Source organism: Asterias rubens, chromosome 3 (assembly GCF_902459465.1).
Source record: "Asterias rubens chromosome 3, eAstRub1.3, whole genome shotgun sequence".
NCBI classification, from domain to species: domain Eukaryota; kingdom Metazoa; phylum Echinodermata; class Asteroidea; order Forcipulatida; family Asteriidae; genus Asterias; species Asterias rubens.
This window is the reverse complement of record NC_047064.1, coordinates 6,029,185-6,051,735: the sequence shown is the minus strand read 5'-3', so window position 1 is coordinate 6,051,735 and position 22,551 is coordinate 6,029,185. Positions and strand designations below refer to the sequence as shown.

Genomic DNA, 22,551 nt, shown 5'->3' with positions numbered 1-22,551 from the left:
TAGCAATGCAAAAGTGCTGGATGAAATTGTTCCTTGACTGTACACATACTGTTTAGCCTTCGAGAAAGACTCCGCTATGGTTGAAACGTCAAGCCATTAACTAATTTTTGCATAATACCAAAGGACATTTAGGTTGGTAAGTTGTTTGCAACAACTAATTCTATTTTCTCTTTCATAACGTAGTAATCTTGTTTCGAAGAAAAGTGTTTCTTTTTTTCCCCAACTTCTACATTTGCTCCCTAAAAAACACAAGTTACACCCTGTATTCTGTAACCAGACAGCTGATCTGTTCTAAATACCTTTGCTCCCTAACAAAAACCCAAGCTACATCCTGTAAACCACACAGCTGATCCCTTGTCAAATACAACCACAGTTTTATTGAATTGCCGCATTCCTTGTTGAGTAATCAATGTCCACGTATTACCCAACATTGTCCCACAATACCCTCAAAATCAACATAACCTTGGGCTCCAGCCCATCATCCATCAAGATGATTGTCATTTAAAGAGAATAGAAAATGAGAGCATGGTGTTTTACAAGAGCCCATAAATCTCTTTATTTGGGGCATGTTTGAAAGCAGTTACACAAATGTGCCAAGTTTATTATTATAGGCCTACATTTAGGTTTACATGCATGCAGTTGTGCAATACATGTTTTTATACCCTGGGAGGCCCAGTTTTGTAAACCTGTCAAAGTATTTTTACAATGTGTTTTTAATTTATGATCAATGCTTGGCATGCAGCTCATTTCCCAAGTATGCAGAGATAACTTCTTAAGTAGCATGTATTAAGACTGCAGATGACTTCTTCTTCTGGTACACGTTCATACTGTAGTTGAAACCAAATTTGTTAAATTCCCTTCTGAAGTTTATGGGCAGCACTCTCCCTGAACAGTGGTCCGTTGGACAAAATGATAGTTAAAGTATCCAAGGACTAGTCAAAATTCATTCGAAGAACCCAGCTTTGAAAATCTTCCAGTTTTATGTAGAGTTCAATCATCCCTGTATGTTTCTGGTGAACTACATAAGAGATGAAATGATGGGTGGCACGGTTGGCTTGTGCGTAAAGTGCTCGCCTCTCACCAAGGTGATCGCCAGTTCGATTCCCGGCCAGGGAAATATTTGAGTTGTGTGATGTGCGTTGGTTCTCTGCTGTGCCACGAGGGTTTTCCGAACCATCTGGTTTTCCTCCCTCGGGAAAAATCAAACACTTTTGATCTTGGCTGTGCTCCGTGGTCATAAATGGGTTGATGTGGCTGGAAGCCAAAGGCGCCCTTGCATGTCTGCTTCTCGAACACGTTGTAGCCGCGTCCTTCACAATTCAGCTCTTAGCTGCGAGTAAGGATGATTAGCCCCCCAAATTATTATTATAATATTATTATTATTTTATTATTATTATTGTTGTTACTATTATGACAAGCTAATTTGTCCTGCTAGAAAGTCACTGAAAAAAGCTTCGGGCAAACCCTGTATTTCATCAGTACAACATTGTGATATTAACATCAATTATTTTTTATAGTGCTGCACATTAGCCAACAGATTAATCATACGTGGAGTGTACAATTAATGCACACTAACTTTCTATATTATAAAAACATTAACTTTATGACTAAATTAATGTTTTTAAATTTAATCACATTATAATCAGCCTAGACCCGCTCAATTGGTTTCTAATACCAGCTATAGATTAGCCGCGCAATATATAACACCTCGTAAGTGTCGCACACCGCATGGAGCCATCCCTTAGACACATTTAAAAGGAGAGAGAGGGAGGGAGAGCGAATAGAAAATCACAAGCCCATCCATGTGTGCATTTAATACAATAACAAGCGTGATCATGCACCACGGTGGTACGCCAGCAGCTTGGCGTCTGTTCATGCATGACGTAGCTAGGGGGATAACAAGAGCTGGTGCGAGGCCCAAAACGAGAGAAAAAAAATAAAAATCAATGTGCTCCCTTCCGGATCTGGCACCCTGATTGGAATTCGAGTCGCCGTCTCGCTGCCATTAAGAATTCATATGCTGCTGTGGGTTTCCTGCACGAGCTCCACTTTTTTATTTCAACGTCTTGTTTGGGTGGGCTCTCTTTAAAACATAACACGGTGTAATTTTAATTAGCAACCTACATTATAAATTGAAAGGGTGTTGTCAAACCACAAATTAATTATTATTATTATTATTATTATTATTAATTTTTTTTTGCGGGTGTTGTAATATTCCTGACCACCCACAGACTACCTCCATGCACTTAGTAAGGAAAGACTGCGATCCATCCAATTCCTACCATATCTCGTTGGGCCCCCACCCCGAGAGCCTGTGCCCCTTTTAATGTTGGCTCTCTCATTGGGAGCAGGGGGCGGGGGAGAGAATGTTTATAAATACGTTGCGAATGGGTGCATGGCCCAAGCATTTTGGCCGGGATTGTAGCGCCGGTAGGTTCCTGATTGAGTGAGCCTTTTAATCCATTAGAAACAAAGTTCTGCGGAGACACAATCAATCAATTCTATTTGCTGGCCCTTTTAATTTGTGTCCGTGGGAAGCTTTTGTGTTTAATGAATTTGATGCAGTCACTTTGTCAAGACTTACATGTAAGCTGGTAATGCATTTGCAGAACATTTGAATGACATGCAAGCACGCAATCCGTAAATCACAAGGATTTTCTATTGTACATTTTTTTTGAAATACCTTTTAACAAACTTGCATTATATGCACAGAATTAAAAAAACAACAAAAACATTACACAACATTTGGGACCCGTAGTCGGGATCAAGAAATCCGAGTTTGTAATTGGCATGACAAAAGTTAAATCATTCATATTTTAAGAAAGAGTGTACCTTTTAACACATTTGCATTTTATGCATTAGGAATAAAAAATAAAAAACATTGCACAATACTGGGGTCCGTAGTCACGATCACAAAATCTGTGTCTGTTATTGGCATATGACAAAAGTTAAATTATTCATATTTTTCACACAAATTTCAACTCAAAAGAAAATTCCTCCGAGATTCATTGAGACATTTGAGGGCTTGGAATGGAAAATTTCCTGCCACCTGTTCAAAATTTTAAAGAGACAAATTTAAAGGACGAGGCAGAACTTGTACGAATTTTTTGTCTAAGATCACAGATTTACATAAAATGGTCTAATGATGATGATTGTAGAAAACATTCCTTGAAATATTTCTGTCTGAAATGTCGTATTTGATGAGAAAAAAAACAAACTAATTTCCCGTTTGGAGTTTATTGCTCGGTGAGCGTTTTATTAATTTCCTTTTTTAAATCGATGTCATGCAAAATGTGTAAAAGGTTTTTCACTATTTTCTCGTGACCCAGATGGCCGTTCGATCTCAGACTTCTATAGGTTTGTCAGTTAATGTATGGTGGGATTACATAGAGTGCTTACACTGCCAGCAAATGTTTTGTCAGCAAAAAACAATTCTGTAAAATTGTCTTGTTTCAGCCGTGCCCATGTCCAGAGTTCTGCTCGTCCTCTTCCACATCTGATCTTCTCAATCAATGAAATTGTCTCCACTTGTAACCAGCAAAGTACATTATATAATATCGGACTTGCATTTCAAAGAAAACAGATCAATGATAAAGCAATAACAATATTTACACATGTGAAACTAATGAAGCTGATATTCCTTTGGCGAAAACGAAAACTCAATAACAATTTTCAGTATGCACTTCATCCCCCCCCCCTTCCCGGATGTTCCATCCTTTATACAGACGCATCAAACATAGTTCTAGATGGATTTTCATTGATCGGTAATGGCAAAAGCCTGTTCTAAATATCAATAACAGTTAGGGTGTGAGTCCCCAGTTACAGTGGCGCCTAATTGCAGATGAGCCGTTACAGTTCCTTTTGACGACTGCAGTAACTTCGCACTTCCACAGACATGTTTTTTTTTTTTTTAATGGACAACGGGAGAACTTTAACGAACACCCTTGTTGTTGTGTAATATTAAAATTGGAATGTGTAATAATATTCCACCAAGGTTGTTTGGTTGGTATGAATTCTAGATTTGATTAAAAAAAAGAAATGTCAGGTGTTTATGTAATCACTGCGACGTATTTTAACCATGTTACAGTAATGTATTATGTAAAGCAGTGTGTGTACAATATGTACATTTTGATTGGGCATAAAGGATCAGTAGTTGATGGTGGGTGACTGTCTATAGAAAAAGTTCAGTTTCAAACATCGTTTTGTCATGCAGCGACATCTTTAAAAAGAACACAATACGCACAATCTGTTTGCTGATCCGTGTTAATTTAAAGCCAGAGGTGCTGTTGCTTTTTTTTTGAAAACTCTCCCATCGCAAAATTGCCAACCTCAGGCCAGGAATTTCATCTTTGAGAGAGGGAGGCAATTTTCATTTTGAAATAGGGCACTCCTACTGGAACATCTTAAAAGTTTACAGGGAACTTTTGAAGAAAAATCCATTGCCTCCATGGCTTCCTTTGAAATTCCAGCCCGACACCTCTCTCCCCTTGTATTTTGTCTTGTGTATAACAAATGAATTTAAGAAATTGCATCTACATAAAAAAAGCTTTTGACTGTACACAGTTTCGTTGTTGGCGATGTGCATGTGCCATTACTTTGTATTACGCATTTAGAAGTGGAGTTTCACCAGAGGCATTGTTGGCCACTACTCAATGTTGCCACTTGACATTTGAATTTTTCTTTAGCAAAGTACTTTTTGGAAAATGAAAATGGCCTTGCCTCTTGAAAGACGCCATTTCAGGTCTGAATTGAATAGAAATTGGTACACTCTTTTCAGCCACGATCTTGATAGAGGGGTGAACATTTGTTGTGAATTGAAAAAGGTGTTCCAAATGCACACATTCGGAGACAATACTTTTACAAATCAATGAAAAATAAAGTAGGATATCAGTATTCAGAACAGACACTTGGGCGCCTGGTTGACACTCTGGCTATTCAGTAATACCTTGGGTATGAGTATATTGTGTAAACACAGTTTGTACAATATTTGTTTTCAAATCAAAAACTACCACAAATTTAGAGTCAAAATAAGTACATTTCAATCCAAACCATTTTGGTTGAAAATGCAGTGAACAGTTTAACTTGTATAGCATATCAAAATGCTACACATAATTTATCAGTTAATACTAAAAAATCATTGTTTACTCAAAATAGGGCCTATAAAGCATTCAGTGTGCACAAAACATGTTCAGTCTAAGCATTTTGCTATGCAAGTTCAAAACATGTTCAGTCTAAATAATTTCCTATGCAAAATTACTTGAAGAAAATCGTTCCCTGAAAAATAGTACAGTGGGTTCAACACATTGTTTTACCATAGCTTTTTTTCCTGATTGGAAACACAACCACCAAAGCGAGCATACAATGCACTTGAAGGCCCTTATTCACACATAGCGTCCATGTTGAAGTCCTCGGAGTGACACTGACATATTGAATATAGCCCAAAGTGGCAGTTCTTACAAAACGAGTCATTATCGGCCGCTTTCGGAGTTGATAATTGCTCATTGCCCAATCCGAGATTGCAGCTGGTGCAGGAGTTTCCTTTTTATGTGACTTAAAGAGAAACTTGTTTTTTTTTGCTGTTACCTACTCTGCATCTGGGCAGGAGATGAATGAATTAAAGTACGCACGCATTTCACCTCCTCACCAACAGCACTTTTGCAAAAGTCGTTTAAAAATGGTCTCACTTAATTTCTTAATGTCAGTAAATTTCAGTTATCAATCTGTCTCCTGCAGCTCTTTGCTGCAGGTCTGTAAACAAAAACAGAATCATCGGGCTGCACAAAATATGCGGGGACGTGTGGGGAAGGAGACTTTTCTTTAAAAGAAAGGGCAATGTATACATGACCAATTTAGTCCTTTTAAACTGAGAAAGGATAAAATAGCTTTTAGGAAGTAGTAAACTTGCTGGGTAGCAACCATGTGTGAAATATTTTGGGGGATAAGCAATGACTCTGAAAAGAGCCGTTTTGGTCTCAACATTTCGAGTAGTAATGGCCTTCTGTGTTCATCTTCAGGAGAATGTGATTGTTTAATAAATTAATTTGACAGCAAGAGTACGTACATAATAAATATTTGATGAAACTAATAGAAATTTATGGAAGATTGATTAAAAATACCACTGCATTAAGTACTTGCACACTTTCCCTTACACAATGATTGATCAGTGTGTCCCAGCAATACTTAAATCCATCAACCATATTTTCCAACCGCAATAAAAACCATTAAACGTAAAAACATTAAAACACCTTATAATTTATTCCATTCTTACAGGATCGCTCATTCAGATTTCCGCTTTAGTTTTGTTGCCTGGGGGCTCCCATCGGTCATTAAAAAACCCCAAACACAGCCCTTTTGTAGTCTGGTTCCTGCTGGTCTAGCTGGGAAATAATTTTGTCTGATGGATGGGGAAAATAATATATGAGGGGAATGCTCACCCTGTGAACAGTATACAGTGTTGATGGATGTAAAACCAAGGCGTTTGTGTCATATTTTATAGGGTCTTAAGGAGTAGAGAGATAATGGAAGGCTTGAGAGATTTACAGCCGCGATTTTCTCATAGTTCCCGCTTTCGAACCAAAAGTGCCAGGGTTTATAAAAATATTGATTCAAATTCCAATGTGTTGTTGACCCCTGACAGAAGCCTATAACTCAAAGACTACGGAGGCCTCCCCCCTCTCTCCTTCCAATTTTTGTTGTTGCTGTAGAGAAGGAGGCAGATTGGAGTATATTGAAAAATCTCTGGAGGCTTTTGCTTCTCATAATCTCCTGATCCTTCTCTCTCTCTGGAAAATTGCTTCTGTAGGAGAACGAGAAGGTGTACCTTATGGTGACTGGAAATGAGAAAAACCACCTTCTTAAAGGGGCAGAGAAAGCATGGAGTTCTTTTTTGTATGGATAAAGATATTAATGTGTGCAGTAGACATAAGATTTCTCAACAAAAACACATTTATTTTTAATTAAATTCATATTGAAATTATGAAGTTAAAATTGCAGAAAATTCAGAAATATTTTGAATGAAACAAATTTATTGAAAAATCAACCATTTACTTTTAGGTTAAATTAACATGGCAAGGTTTTCTCCATTCAATTACTTCTTTTAGAGCATCCAGCTCTCCCTGATTCTGCAGAAATTTCCTCAAAAAAATCAACTGTTCTTTCCATGTTCTGATGAACAAGTTTGGGAATCTCCCTGATTACGGATCTTGTCATGTTGATTGTCATTCCCTGATTGATGTACGAAAAATCTTCCTCATTAAAGGACGCAATGTTGCCAGCTCTGTTCAGCTCTGTTGCACACCCTACATTGTACACATATCAATTCCTTCTTTTTTGTAACAACAAGCATTTCAATCCTCTAATGAATACACTACCGACATTGCTGTTAAAAAAATTTATATTCTGTGTTCATATAATTTGTTATCTCGGACATTCCTCAGTATTGTGCTCCCTGGGGGTTGTCGTTCAATGAGAAAGGGATAATTGGACCGGTAGCCCTCATGCCACTTTTCTGTTATCACCAGATCACCGTAATTAAAAATCTTTGCTACATGTGATGACTTAGTAATATATACAATGTGTCTGCACTCTGCAGGCACATGTAGGTGCAGTGAGGGAGAGTAAAGTTTGTGTATTACACATACGAGTAGGCCTACTTAAGTAGCACCATCTACGATGTATGTATGACCAAACATATTCTGAAGCGCTTGAAAATTTAAGTGAAACATAACTTATAAAACAAGATAGTTGGATAGTATACAGGGGATGAAACTGAGAGCACATTAAAGGCAGTGGACACTATTGGTAATTACTCAAAATAATTATTAGCATAAAACCTTTCTTGGTGACAAGTAATGGGGAGAGGTTGGTAGTATAAAACATTATGAGAAGCAGCTCCCTCTGAAGTGCCATAGTTTTTTAGAAAGAAGTAATTTTCCACGAATTTGATTTCGAGACCTCAGATTTAGAACTTGAGGTCTCGAAATCAACCATCTAAACTTCGTGTGACAAGGGTGGTTTTTTCTTTCATTATTATCTCGCAACTTCGATGACCGATTGAGCTCAAATTTTCAAAGGTTAGTTATTTTATGCATATGTTGAGATACACCAACTGTGAAGGCTAGTCTTTGACAATTACCAATAGTGTCCACTGTCTTTAAAGAGAGAGTTGCACACTAACAAAAAACAAGTGGTCAAACAATATATGACCAAACATGTTTTAGACATCCAAATTCAATTCAAGACAAAGCATTACAAGGTATGCTTTTAGATAATCAAAGTACACAGGGGATGTAATTAAGAGCATATTAGAGACGGATTTGCACGCTAGCGAAAAACAAGTCGTCGAACACAATATGAAGTCGTTCATAAGCAATGCCGAACAGATGTGTCCTAAATATGGTTAATTGAAAAAGTCTAGAAAATCAATGTTTTTGCACGGAGCAATTTTGTTAGACTGACGCAATATGTGTTATATGGAAGATATTGCCTATTTAGTAAAAAGATGTTGTGGGACTTCCATCTGTGATGCTTTTCATTAGAAAATATAGGGTTTTGTTCATTTCCACATAATGGAAAAAAGAGTAGAAATGGGGTACCAGTAACCACAATTACAAACTAAAGGAACTTTTGGCAGGTAAACATTCCTGGCTTAATTACATCATCTTAATTACATCCCCTTGGCTAAGCAATCCTTTTTTGTGCTGAGCTTTTTTTTTTGGTGGCTACAGGCTTTATGAAATTTAGCCCTGGTGTTTCAGAGCATTGATGAAGGCATCCTCCTCTATGGTCAAAGACACCCCACTGATCTACTATTAACCATGATCCCCTCCCTCCAAGACATTCAGCCTAATTAGAGTCTCAGCTCACAGGCATTCTTCAGATTGACTTGCCTGTTGGGTTATAATACAATCAATCGTCCATGCATAGACAGTGTAAATGGCATTGGAGAGGGGTTGGGGGATGCTCTGACTAGTCAATAACGCCAACGCATTGTCTCATACTAAAGTTCTCTAGCTCAAATAAATAAGTCTTGAGGTCTGTTATTATATAGAAGCAATGACCAGAGGATCCTCCCATATACAGGCATATGTTCAGATTGACTTGCCTGTTGGGTTATAACACAATCAATGTTTCATGAATGGACAGTGTACATTGCAGGGGGGTGTGGGTGAACCGAGTAGTCCATAACGCCAGCGCATTGCCTCATACTGACGTTATCAAATAATGAGTCTTGAGGTCTAATCCGATATAAAGCAATCCCTTCCCACAGCAGGCATCTTCAGATTGACTTGCCTGTTGGGTTTTCACAATCAATGTTCCATGCATACCGGTAGTTGTACAATCTACAGTGTATGTAGCACGGGGGGACCCAGTCCATATTGCCAATGCATCGCCTCATGCTAAAGTTATACAACTCAAATAATGAATCTTGAGACCTAATCCATTATAAAGTAATGACCCGGAGCATCCCCCAATATACAGTCATCACCGATAGAGTTCAGTGCACCAATCAATAACACTTCCTGCTATCAATTATCGGACCCAAAGCAATTAATAGATCTGGTCCCCCCTTGGCCAATGCTACCTGTCCGTTTGTGTTTTGCTTGGCTTAGAGCGAGTAAGGCCAACAGATCAATACATAAACCGTTAAGCCACTACTACTTATGGTCACAGTGGGACAGTAAACCTGTACAGGTGTATGGTGTGGACCCCACCCAGTACTTGATTTTTGGTAAAAATATTTTAAAACGCTACATTAAGTAAAAACTTTTTCTGTGAGTGAGTTGATTGTCCTGTTTTTTTTTAAACGTGGAGAATAAGGGTCCTTTTATCATTTTGTTAAAGTTACTGATTTTGAGGAGGAAAGAGTCGGACTAAAAATTATTAGATGGACCATGGAGGAAGAAATCCTTTGTGGATGAACAAAGAGTATTTGATAAGAACGGGATTAGAACCTCCAACCTTCAGATTTTAGAGCTATCTGAGCTGCATGTTTACAACACTAATGTTGCTGGTCTCCCTATTTTGTCAGTATCTTGTATTAAGACTGATTAAACATGTGACGATCAAAGCAAATAAATGCCACATCAATAGGTAGTTCCCTGGTCTGAACTGACAAGTTTTTCCTTCTTTACTCTCCTCAAACAAGGTTTACTTAGGAGCCCCAGAGGAGAGTGTTTTCACTCACAGTCCTTAGAAATGACGGTCTGGCACTTTACATGTAGATTTTGTTATTTCTCCCGAAACCAAAAACATAATTTCAAGTTTACCCGAACAAGTCGACATGAACAACATGACAATAACTGATGTAACCTTTTTCCGGTGCTCTCTCTACCTGTACTTGTTGCCATGGTTACCTTAGCTTTTGAGTAGGACAGACTATTTTTGTAAGGAATTCCGCAATTACAGGAAAACGTTTTCTCTCCCCCGTGCTTAACTAAGTATAAGATGTCGGCTGGATCACGTTTTTTTTCTGAAGAAATTTGAAGAGGATCTTGGCAACAACAAGAGCAAGAAAAGAAATAGAAAAAAAATTTGAAAGCTTTGGCATTTCCTAAGGCTCTCTGTGAGCTCATCTGAAAAGAGTTGAACCACTGCTGAAATCCCGATAGAGTAATTCTTTTAAAAGTGTATTGCTGTGCTGGCTGGACTGGGATTAACGCTTTATCTTGAGTTGAGTGCGTAGAAAAAATAGCGGCGAATGCAATCGCCGCTAAATTCCCTTGCGATGCTTGACTATCAATGCATCTGTTATTTTTTCAGATCTGTCGGATCGCAAACATTTTTTGTGTAAAAGAGAAATGAGGCTGCTAGAAAACATTCGTATGTTTATGGAACCCAAACTAAAGAAATGAAAGAAAAAGAAAATTTCGCCAAAACTAGGCACAGCTCAATTTTGTTTTTATGAAGTTCTTTTTTCCTTCATGAGATTGTGTGTAGATTTGGCGTGTCAGAACCTTTAGTGGTTTGTATTTGTCTCGTTGGGTTTCACCTTTCAGGAGGATTGGCAGATCTCTGGAGGATTGTTACACTACGAGTCAAACCCCTAAGGGTCACTGGTATTATGGTTGCAGAATACCCCCGCACCCAATCCAAAGAAAAGTCATAATTGTGCAACAAATCCAGACAGATCCCGAACACAATGTCCCTCTACCTTGGCAAGGTGTTCTCAAATGCCATGTACATGTACAGCCCCAAGGGAAAGTTGAAAAAGAAAAAAGAGAAAAACATCAAAAGAACCAGAGTCCGATTTCAAGTCGGCAAATCAACACCGAAAAGCTCCAAGTTGTGAAAATGGTTATTTATTAAAGTGGAACTTGATTTCGGGGAGTTTTCAGCTGTTGGATGTGTGCCAGTTGTTTGGCCATGGGATATTTGCGATAGAGAGTACCACCTGAAAACAGTTCGACTTAAATCACGTTACAAGAACAAGGCGGACAATTTGTGTGTGTTTAGCAGTTAGTCCTCAAGGTTATGTTCTGATCAAAAAGGGTCTGTTTACAGACACGTACAAGGAATTATGACAATTTCTCACTAGTAAGCTCTGTACCTTTCCATTGCAATCCAGAGATTCGGTTTGTAATAGGATGTCCAGCAGTTTGTGGAAGATTTGAAGGGAGCATACTGTACTACATGTATACATGGTGTAGCAAGCAAATAATTGCAAATTTGTTGATCTTGTGTCAAGACTTGTGTCAAGATTTGTCACAACAGAGCTCAACATACATGTACATGTACACTCAACTAGGTTTTGGGTTTTGGGTTCGAAACCCACTCGAGTGATTCGCCTGTGTTTTCACATAAAATTATGTCAGGAAAGTACTGCTTATAAAGTGAGTGCTTAATAAACAGCAGCGTAAAGGTAGAAACAAATTACACCTTGAATGTTGCTGTCCAAACAATCATGTACTAAGTGCTGTATTGCGGAGCTTCTCTTTAATGCAGTCCTGTGGTTACACAGCTTCCCTGTACAGGTATGCAGCTGAGACCAGCTCTGCTGTAATTTCCAGGGACAGAAAAAATAACAAATAAAAAGGGTCCCCTAAGATTTTATGTCAATCCTCTGGTAAAGCGTCAGCCCTGCTCTAAACTGCGGTAACAATTTCGCCCGTGAGAGTATTGCATCGTGTTCCCCCATGCAATATGAGCGTCACAGTTATCCTCTAGTTTGTATGACATTGTTTGTTGGAAGCTGTTTTTTTTCTCCGTCTTGTTTTTTCCTTTTTCTCGCCAGTAGCGTTTAATCTTGGAGAGAAACTTTTACAATTGACAGAAGCCATCTGCCATCAGATATTAAATTCCCTGTGTGAAGAGGAAGCTGGACTGATATATAGGGCAGTTCCATTTACAATTTATATGGACTTCTTCCTTTGCAATATCAAAGAGGGACGAATGATTTACGGTAAAAAGATGAAAATACCACAAATGCCGAAATGAACACTTACTGTAAATATTGTTTTTTGAGAGCAAGTGTAGCAACATTAGTTGAGAAGTTCTACGGTAATTTTTTTTTCTGCGATTGCCATTCTTAATGCTGATTGATCTAGATCCTCACAAGACACTTACTATACAAGCTGAAGATCAGTTTCAATATTAATTTTGTTTTATTGAAAAGGACTGTATTTCGAAAGTTGGGAGAAATATTCTCAAGCAGAGCTGCAAACTCTACCTGATTTTGCTGAAAGTTCCCTGAAAATAAACCAATCTTGCATTGTTCTGATGAACCAATTTGAAAATCTCCCTAATTAAATTCGATACAGAAAAAAAGATAAAAGTTCACACACAGATTTACAAATAATTTACAGGGTTTACAGAAGGTAATGGTGAAAGACTTCTCTTGAAATATTAGTCTATGAAATGCTTTACTTTTTGAGAAAACAGTAAAACAATATAAATTCTCGTTAACGAGAATTACGGATTTATTTTAAACACATGTCATGACACGGCGAAACAAGAGTGTGTTTTCCCGTTATTTTCTTCCGACTCCGATGACTGATTGAGCCTAAATTTTCACAGGTTTGTTGTTTGATATATAAGTTGTGATACACGAAGTGTGGGACTTGGAAAATACTGTTTACCGAAAGTGTATAATGGCTTTAATCTACATATATGTTGAATGAAAGGGAAGGTACACTATTGGTAATTGTCAAAGACCAGTGTTCTCACTTTGTGTATCTCAACATAAGCATAAAATAACAAACCTAGCTGTGAAAATTTGAGCTCAATCGGTCATCCGAGTTGGGAGAAAATGATGAAAGAAAAAACACCCTTGTTGGACGAATTTATGTGCTTTCAGATGGAATAAAAGACTTCTAGCTAGAAGTCTTTTAATATTTTAGTGAGAAATTACATCTTTTTTTCAAAAACTACGGTACTTCAGAGGGAGTCGTTTCCCAAAATATTTTATACTATCAACAGCTCTCCAATGCTAGTTACCAAGTCAGGTTTTAAGTTAATATTTGTTTTGAGTAATTATCAAACGTGTACCTTCCCTTTAAGTGAGGTTTGCGGTAGCACCATTTTGTGTAAATATCTTTTGAGTAGTGTTGGTTCTGAAAAGAAGTGGTGGTTGACAACTCAACCATTTTTGTCAACATTTCGATCAGTATGCTCTGATCGTCTTCACAAGAATGATGTACGTGTGTTGAATGTAATTCTAAAATCTCCCTGATTGCAAGATGCAAATGTTGGCATCTCTGCGAGTCCAGAATAATTGGTAAGTGTTAGTCGTTGACGTTGATGTGCTTTTTTGTTTGACATTTATGTTTTCACAAACTCAGAAAGTTTACAATTCAAAAAGCAAAACTTGTTTCTCCAGTGTCCTTTTGAGCAGGCAGTCGTGTATTGTGGATAGCCAAAGTGGCTGAAACCATCTGAAACAGTTGAGATGTGAACATTACAAGAAAAGAGCTTCTCTCATGTGACAGCCTCGAGGCTGTCTTAATGAGATTGGGAGGTTGGAGGGAATTGCCCTCACAGTGATCAGAACCAACACAGGATGAGCAGAGGAAAGAGGAATTCAATCTCCCATTTCTCAGGGTATTTGTTTTATGGATGAGGGTATCTGATGACATTGTCTTGGGGGCGGGGGGAGGAGGGAGGTAAATCTCTTCCGTCCGAACACAAATTTGTACTCTTAACCTACTTGCATTGATTAAATAGATTAAGAAATGGGATAAGTCATTAAAGAAAGTTCCAGGTTCTTAGGAATTTTGTTGTTTCAATAATTTTTTTTAGAAGCAGCAGCAAAATATGATCGTTTAAAACCTTGAGTCTGAAGTACTCTTAACCTATTTGCATTGGTTTAGGATATTAAGAAATGGGATAAGTCATTTAAAGAAAGTTACCGGTTCTAAGGAATTTTGTTTTTGAATAAATGTTGTTTAGAAGCCGCAGCAAGATTTGATCGTTGAGACTTTTATTCTGAAGTACTCTTAACCTATTTGCATCGATTTAGGAGATTAAGAAATGGGATAATTCATAAACGAAAATTCCATTTTTTCTTATTTGAATAAATGTTTTTTACAAGCAGCAGGAAAAGTTTGATCGATTAAACTTTTAGTCTGAACAAGGCAATGCAGCATCAGGCCTTGAAGGGATTTAAGAGCGTGACCATTTTATCTTGGTAAAGCACGTCTGTAGTTGTTTCTGTGTTTTCAATTTAATTGAATTTATGATGTGTGTTGAATGTTGTCTGTTGTAATGTATGAAGAACTACAGGGATAGCCCCAATGGAAACAGGGCCCAATTTCAAAGAGCTGCTTCAGCACAAAAAGTAGCTAAGCACAAGCAATTTTTGCTTACCAGAATATAACAATACCAACGAAACTACCATTTCACATGTATAATTTGTGACTGGTATCCTGCACATTTGTTTTGTAAGGTACATCTGGCATGATGCTGCCATGTTCTGAAGCAGGTATCTAGAAGTATTCATGACCCTTGAAACGTGACGTCAGATATTCGGGCCACCATTTGGGACCAGTATTTTTCAGAAGTGTTAGGTGATTTACATAGCTGTGCAAAAACAAGTTTACCAAAGTACACAGGTACAGGTTGCTTAAGGAATAACTGGGAAACCCATGCTGCACTGTAAAAGCTCTTGGGATACAATACAACTACGCAGAGTAAATAGGGAAAATGGACTTGGGTCGATCCAAACCGGACTTTCGTCAGAGCTCTAGACCCTTGGCGCTTATGTACTGTAATTTGTTATCGTTGAGTTGATGGTTTGAACCAAACCTCAAGAGACCATCTCTTAGCATTCTATGACCACAGGTCTATTACAAGACCATAAAATGCATATAAGCCAAGTTCATCTGTTAAAAAAAAAACAACCTCAAAACAGAAACCCATAACTTCTGCTGCCCACATTCAAACCACCTGTTGTGTCTATTGATTGATGCAATTTTAAATTTCAACAAACCGGTTACATACCACAAGATTGTTTCGGACTTTCCCAGGATAGACGTTGTTCTTGTCAATTGAGCAGGTGCCAAAAACTTGAACGAGCCCCGAGAGAACTCAGGTGAGGCTACATGCATTATTTTGTTTTCATTTCGGAATCCTTAACCAAAACTCTGATAAATTTACTGCGCATGGCGGCCATCAATCACATTGAATCCTGGCGCCAAATGCATGTTTCCTAAACTTTCTTTTCTTATTGGGCCTAAACGACTGTTGTTAGGTGTTACCTAGCACAATTTGCATAAAATGACCTGCCTTGTACAAATGAAAATACAGTGTGCACACAATGACATGCCCATGTGGGACACATTTTTAAAATGGGACAATTTTGTTGTTGTTTTGTGTCGATAGAGCTTCCTTTGTGAGAGATTTCTGTGTGAAAAAAAAACGAAGAAAAAAAAGCGGGCAAAAACCCAATAAATACCAAACCACCTGACTGCTAAAGTCAGTTCGAGTCCATTGTATTCCCAATGGTAGTAGCTAGAGCATTTAAGAGACTGACTAAACTCACATGGGAGGTTTCTTGGTTGTTAAGAATTTTGCACGGCCCATTCAGAGAGAGGCAGTGCCCGAGAACAACCAGCACTTCTTTTTGAAACGGTCCCGTTTACACGGACTTTGTCTGAAAAGCACAAAGAGGTTCTACACTTGATGTAATGACAAAATAAAAAGTGCATTAAACTTTGCGCTTAATTCCAGTAAAAAATTCTAAGAGCCCTTAACAGCAAGCCTGAAGTGCAGTGACCACTGCGGAGAAGTTAATTCAATTTGATTTTAATAAGATTAATTTTATATCGGCTTATCCCTATTTTCATCTCTGATCTCTCATATCTATTCGGGGGTGGGGGGGGTGGGGGTTGGAACTTGGTCAATTAGAAATCTTAATATCTTGCAAACACAATTCGATATCCTGAAGTAATATTGTTATGAAATGAAAAAGAATTGTCTGTAGATTCTAGTCTAGAATATATTATGGTTGGGCCTCACAGTCTTGAAATAGTATTGATAATATTCTTCAAAATGAGAAGCTCAATTAAATATTTGAAAGCTGACACAAAAACTACCAACATTAAGTCTATAGTCTTCATTGACTTTTCTCTTGGTATGCCTAAACTCTTTTTTGAAACACTCAAATCAGTCATAAATCAATTAATGTACCCCAAGTGAGAATCTCACACGAATACTCAAAAGCTGACACCAAAACTATGGTACCAATATTATTTTAAGGGACTTAAAATATAGAGACCGTAGACGCAAAAACTACAAATATTATTTTAAGGTTCTTCAAATATAAAGAGAAGGGGGGGGGGGAGAGGGACGATTGCAGAAATTCTTTCTATAGAGGATAGCTGAACAGCCTTGTCACCTCAGTATATAAGATTATGGCTGAGTGCAATGCTCTCGGCAAGGTTACTCAGAATAGAGGAATAGGAAGAAGAAAAGTAGGTGGCCAAGTTGACACCTTTTCTCTGTCAGTCTGCATTTGACCTGTGCTGAAGTGAGGATGTTGGGGGGGGGGGACGCTGCATCCTTGTGTGTGCTCTGTCAGTTCTTCATGTCTTGATGTAATACGATTACACTCCGGGCAATATATTTTTGAGCAGCTTGGAGTGCTTTCAGGCTAGTTGCTGTAGTAGCTACATGTAGGTTTTTAAATGTAGTTTGACTTGAGATAAGAAAGGGTTTTTCTAGGAGTTTTATGTTGTTAGTACAAAAAGTAGATCTCTGTAGGTGACATTGTACATGTAAGTGACCAGATTTGTTTGGTTTATCTGGAGAGTAGGGTTAAGCTCATAGAGCGGATAAGTGGATGTGCTGTTTTCTAAAAAAATAAATCTAACACACTGGGATAGTAAAGGGCACAAACTCATTGAAAATGCACCATTCATTCAGAACACTTGAACCTTTGAAACTAACTATAGTGGATCATGTTTTAGTTTAGATGTGATATTGTGTGATGTGGAGTTGTCAAACATGTTTGGAAACATATTCCGACTGTCCTTCTTTACATTATTTTCAGTTTGTTGCATGCTGCCTCTCTCCCTTTGTGGGAGGGGATGGCAGAAGTTGGGGGCATTAGTAGTACTAGTAGTATCATCATGTTTTGGCCATGCAACTTGTAGGCCCTAAATGTAATATTCTCCTCTGTAAATACATACCCCAACCCCAGGAGTGTGGCTCACTGTACAACATTCCTGTTTACAATGCCAGTCAATGGAGCGCAAGAGACCCCTACAGTGCTATTAAAAATCAATCTTACGCAACATTTTCTCTTAATAATTGTTACCCCATTCTGAAATTTCTGTTATATCGCTGGAGGCCAGGCCCTGGTGGTTTTGGGGGCAGACAGACTCGCTGGCTACCCCTCACTGGAGCTTCTTTGCCAGGCATGGTTGAACCACTGGGTTGAACTGTTGAGCCTCTATGGTTGAACCAAAGGATTGGTATGGATTGTTCCCTCTGTGGTTCCAGTTAGGCTGTGGACACCATGTCTGGAGGTCCCTTGTATTGTATGGCTGTGTTTCCAGGGACAGATATTTCATGTGAAGCCATGAACGTGAGGGAAGCACTCATAGATTTAACTCACTCACATATTTTAGTTTTGTTTTGGCTGGTGCTACAACATTTTAGCAAGCTAATCTTTTCCACTCAAGATTACCCATGACTTGTCAAGCAGTAGGTCTACATTGTTCTCGCCTTTTTATAACTTCATGGACTTGGGCCTCAACAGTGGATTTGCATTTAACTGGTTTCATTAAGCCTTCCATAACATTTTTGCAATTTCACAAAAATTAATCTGCTTTGGCGTATGAAAGTGGAAAGATGTTTTTCTTCTCAAGTAAGTTTGGACATAGTCCAGGCGAGTAAAGAGCCTCAGTCCAGGCCCAATACTGAGCTGCTTAAAGACACTGGACAATATTGGTAATTGTCAAAGACCAGTCTTCTTACTTGGTGTATCTCAACATATGCATAAAATAACAAACCTGTGAAAATTTGAGCTCAATTGGTCGTCAAAGTTGCGAGATAATAATGAAAGAAAAAACACCCTTGTCACACGAAGTTGTGTGCTTTGAGATGGTTGATTTGGAGACCTCAAAATCCAATTCGTGGAAAATTACTTCTTTCTCGAAAACTATGTCACTTCAGAGGGAGCTGTTTCTCACAGTGTTTATATACTATCAACCTCTCCCCATTACTCGTCACCAAGTAAGGTTTTACGCTAATAATTATTTTGAGTAATTTTTTGAGTAAAATCTGCTTACCAGAAACTGCGTAACACTCACACAAAATGATTCTCACATTTGTTTCGTACCCTGGTGGATAAAAAGAAATATTTTTTGACAAGTGTCTTGCCATCAAGCCAGAGATACTTGTAGCTGCCATTGAGCTCCCTGCCTGTAGGGGGATCCCTGCTGACTTGTAATTGTGGAGACATGGGGCTTCAGTGCAGGCAAGGAATTCCAGTAGGATTACACCATTCTTTAGGCTGGTGTTTTCATGCCCTTGGAGTAAAATGAGTTACACATGGACAATCAGTAAAAGGATAGAAACCACCATGGCTTCTGTGTAGTCAGCGAATGATAAGATATAGTGTGGCTTTTGTGTCTCAGTATTTCTAGGTACCTCCATGGACTCTTCTTGTACCATAAACGTGTACACATGTAGGACGAACCCTTGGTTGGTTATCCTTTTTATAGGTTCCATGGTTATAGCACAGAGGAAGGTCCTTTCTCTATGGATACTCTATGAGTTACACATAGACAATCAGTAAAAGGATAGAAACCACCATGGCTTCTGTGTAGTCGGGGAATGATGAGATATGGTGTGGCTTTTGTGTCTCAGTATTTCTACATGTACCTCCATTTCTACCTACATGGTTGTACAAAATGTATGTAGGAAGAACCCTTGGTTTTATGTAGTAGAGAGGAAGGTCTTTTACTATGAATAGTTATTACATTTTACACTCTATGAGTTACACATAAACAATCAGTAAAAGGATAAAAACCACCGTGGCTTCTGTGTAGTCAAGGAATGATAAGATATGGTGTGGCTTTTGTGTCTCAGTATTTCTACATGTACCTCCATTTCTACCTACATGGTTGTACAAAATGTATGTAGGAAGAACCCTTGGTTTTATGTAGTAGAGAGGAAGGTCTTTTACTATGAATAGTTATTACATTTTACACTCTATGAGTTACACATAGACAATCAGTAAAAGGATAAAAACCACCGTGGCTTCTGTGTAGTCGGGGAATGATGAGATATGGTGTGGCTTTTGTGTCTCAGTATTTCTACATGTACCTCCATTTCTACCTACATGGTTGTACAAAATGTATGTAGGAAGAACCCTTGGTTTTATGTAGTAGAGAGGAAGGTCTTTTACTATGAATAGTTATTACATTTTACACTCTATGAGTTACACATAGACAATCAGTATAAGGATAAAAACCACCGTGGCTTCTGTGTAGTCAAGGAATGATAAGACAGCGTGTCCTTTGTGTCTCAGTATTTCTACCTCCATGGGTGTACCATAAATGTGTGGGAAGAACCCTTGGTTTATAGTAGAGAGGAAGGTCCTTTATCTATGGATGGTTATAATATTTATACACTTAAATCTATGAGTTACACATGGACAACCATATAAAGGATAAAAACCACCTTGGCTTCTGTGTAGTCATGGAATGATAATATACATACACACAGTAGCGTGTCTTTTGTGTCTCAGTATTTCTACCTCCATGGTTGTACTATACATTGTAGTTAGCATAGAGGAAGGTCGTTTAGTTATCCTCCATTGCATACTGTACTCTATGCTGCCTGTAACCCAACTAAAAGCTGGAGTTGTAAAAAAGTCTGCCCAATGTTTGGTGTAGGCCTACTGTAAACCAACACCAAATTTCATTATTGCTGGTGACTCTATTTGAAAAACTGCGTACATGTAACATAGGCCTAATATTGCCAGGTCGATTCGCTAGCACAACCAGTGTTTTATCATCCAGCCAATACCATGACCTAAAGGAGAGATGACTATTGTAGAGCTAGAAAAAAATGTCCTCTCCATTTCCCTTTGAATACATAGACAGGTGAGATTCTACATCAACTCTGCCATCAAAATAACATTAACGCTTTTGTGTGCCCCAATCACTCGCTAAATAGTTGGGAATCCTAACCTAGAATTCCTCATGCTCGGGAGAATGCTATAACAGACAAGGGGGATCCATTACATCTTCCTAGAGATGTTCCTCCCATCCCCCTCTCTTACTCAAAAACAAGTTGAAAGTCTAGCCTATTCAAGACACATGATCCTTCTGATGATGAGCCCTAGCAAACAGTGATGGATCATCCGCAGTTAGCCCGAGTAGTGTCATTGGCCTGTGCTCTATGCTTGCACAACATGCCTGCTGTCATGCCCCATCAATTTAGTAATTTGTTCACCAGCATGATTAAGTCTGCATTATATTATCGTTTTTCATGTTTTGAGCGCTGGGCATTAAGTCTTAACGTCGTTGTCATTGTACAAGAACACTTGCTAGACGTCTAAATTTTAAAGCATGCCCAAGTAAGAAAATAAATTCTCATTCATAAGCTGCTCTGAGTAAAATTCATCCTGGTAATTGTTTCCTTATTTTCATACATGTGTGTATTTCTGTTATCAGGCTAAGAGTTCACTTGTAACACAGTTCTTTCTTAATTTTTTTTGTTGTTTTGTGATTTAAATAGTCACAAAAAGTTTTATGATGTTCAGTGATAACTCTAGCTCTAATTTAGTAGACTGGAACTGAGTATTTTTTGAACACCCTAAATAATTCTGTATTCATTGGTTTTATTATAAATTTTTTAACAGGCCTTGAGCTTCTCTGGTTACTGCGTAGGGGCACTATATGAGGGAAAATGTGAATTTGTATCAAACTTTTCACAGCGATTGCTGTGGGTGAGGTGGGTTTCATTCAACGCCTGGTTTAGCATTTTGTGTGAAAAGATCGTTCAGTTCTCCCTGAAGCTGTGTGCAGACAATGTACATTACGCACTACTGGACAAACTGTATTTTACAGGAAATGCATTTAAATGTAAGACGTGATGCGTTGAGATCAATAACTCTGTGCTTTTTCCCCTCGACTCTGTGCAAGAGTTAAATCGGAAAAGGCTCTTAAAGCCAGAGTCCTCATACTCCAGAGAGGAGTCTTTCCAGAAGGCTTGGACTGCAACATCTTTTAAGTCTCGGCTAGATCCGCAGAGCGCTGTTACCAAGCTACAGAATTGTCCCCTTAAAGGGTTTTGATACCTTTTGATGGAGACCGAGTTTTTGGCCATGACATGAATCCCTACTCACTGTGGATGATATAATTTACTTGTAGAAGTTTCAGCTTCATTAGTCGTCAAGGAAAATGTTAAATCACAGAGCAATGCTTTCAGAAGAGTCCCGTAAATCCGTTATACATGCTGGAACAATTATTTTTGATTTTTGGGGTTGAACAAAGAATTGACTAGAGTGGGATTCGAACCAACGACCCCCGGATTAATGTGCAGGCGCTCTACCAACTGAGCTATCTAGCCCTATATTGGCGGTGTCTCTATTTTGTCAATATCTTTGTTCGGGGGTGCCAGTCAGAAGCCATACAACCGTTAACTGCCATGTAGCCAGGGATCACACCCAAATTACGATACAACCTGCGAAGCGGCAGCTAGGGGATCACCTTAAGGGGATGCGACTTTTTGTTTCCGAAATGAATATAAACCACAAGGGAGAAATAATTTTTGTGATTTTTTTTTATTACCAATTTCTCAAAAACTACAGCACCTCAGCTGGTAATATTTTAAGGGAAGCTTTTTACCATCACTATCTTTAAACCGTGTACGTTTAAAATGTAAGTCTGTGGACGTTTGTGTTTTGTGTGTCGTACAAAAAAGTACCCAAACCCTTTAACCCTCATCAATTCTAATGCAAAACTTCCCACCCAGGGAGTCTGCCCGCTCGCCCTGCTTAGGAGGCTCAAGAGAAAGCGGGTACATTAGGCTCATCTAAATAGATGGACTGCGGAAATGATCTTCGCCACGTGAGCATCAATTAGAAAAAAAAACTGAACA

General features: G+C 38.4%; 1 non-coding gene across 1 annotated transcript; it reads right to left on the bottom strand.

Moving 5' to 3' along the window:
• Positions 1-21,947: 21,947 nt before the first annotated feature.
• On the bottom strand, positions 21,948-22,020 carry Trnan-auu. Its single transcript has one exon. It is a non-coding gene; the product is annotated as a tRNA-Asn (tRNA).
• Between the last annotated feature and the right edge of the window lie 531 nt (positions 22,021-22,551).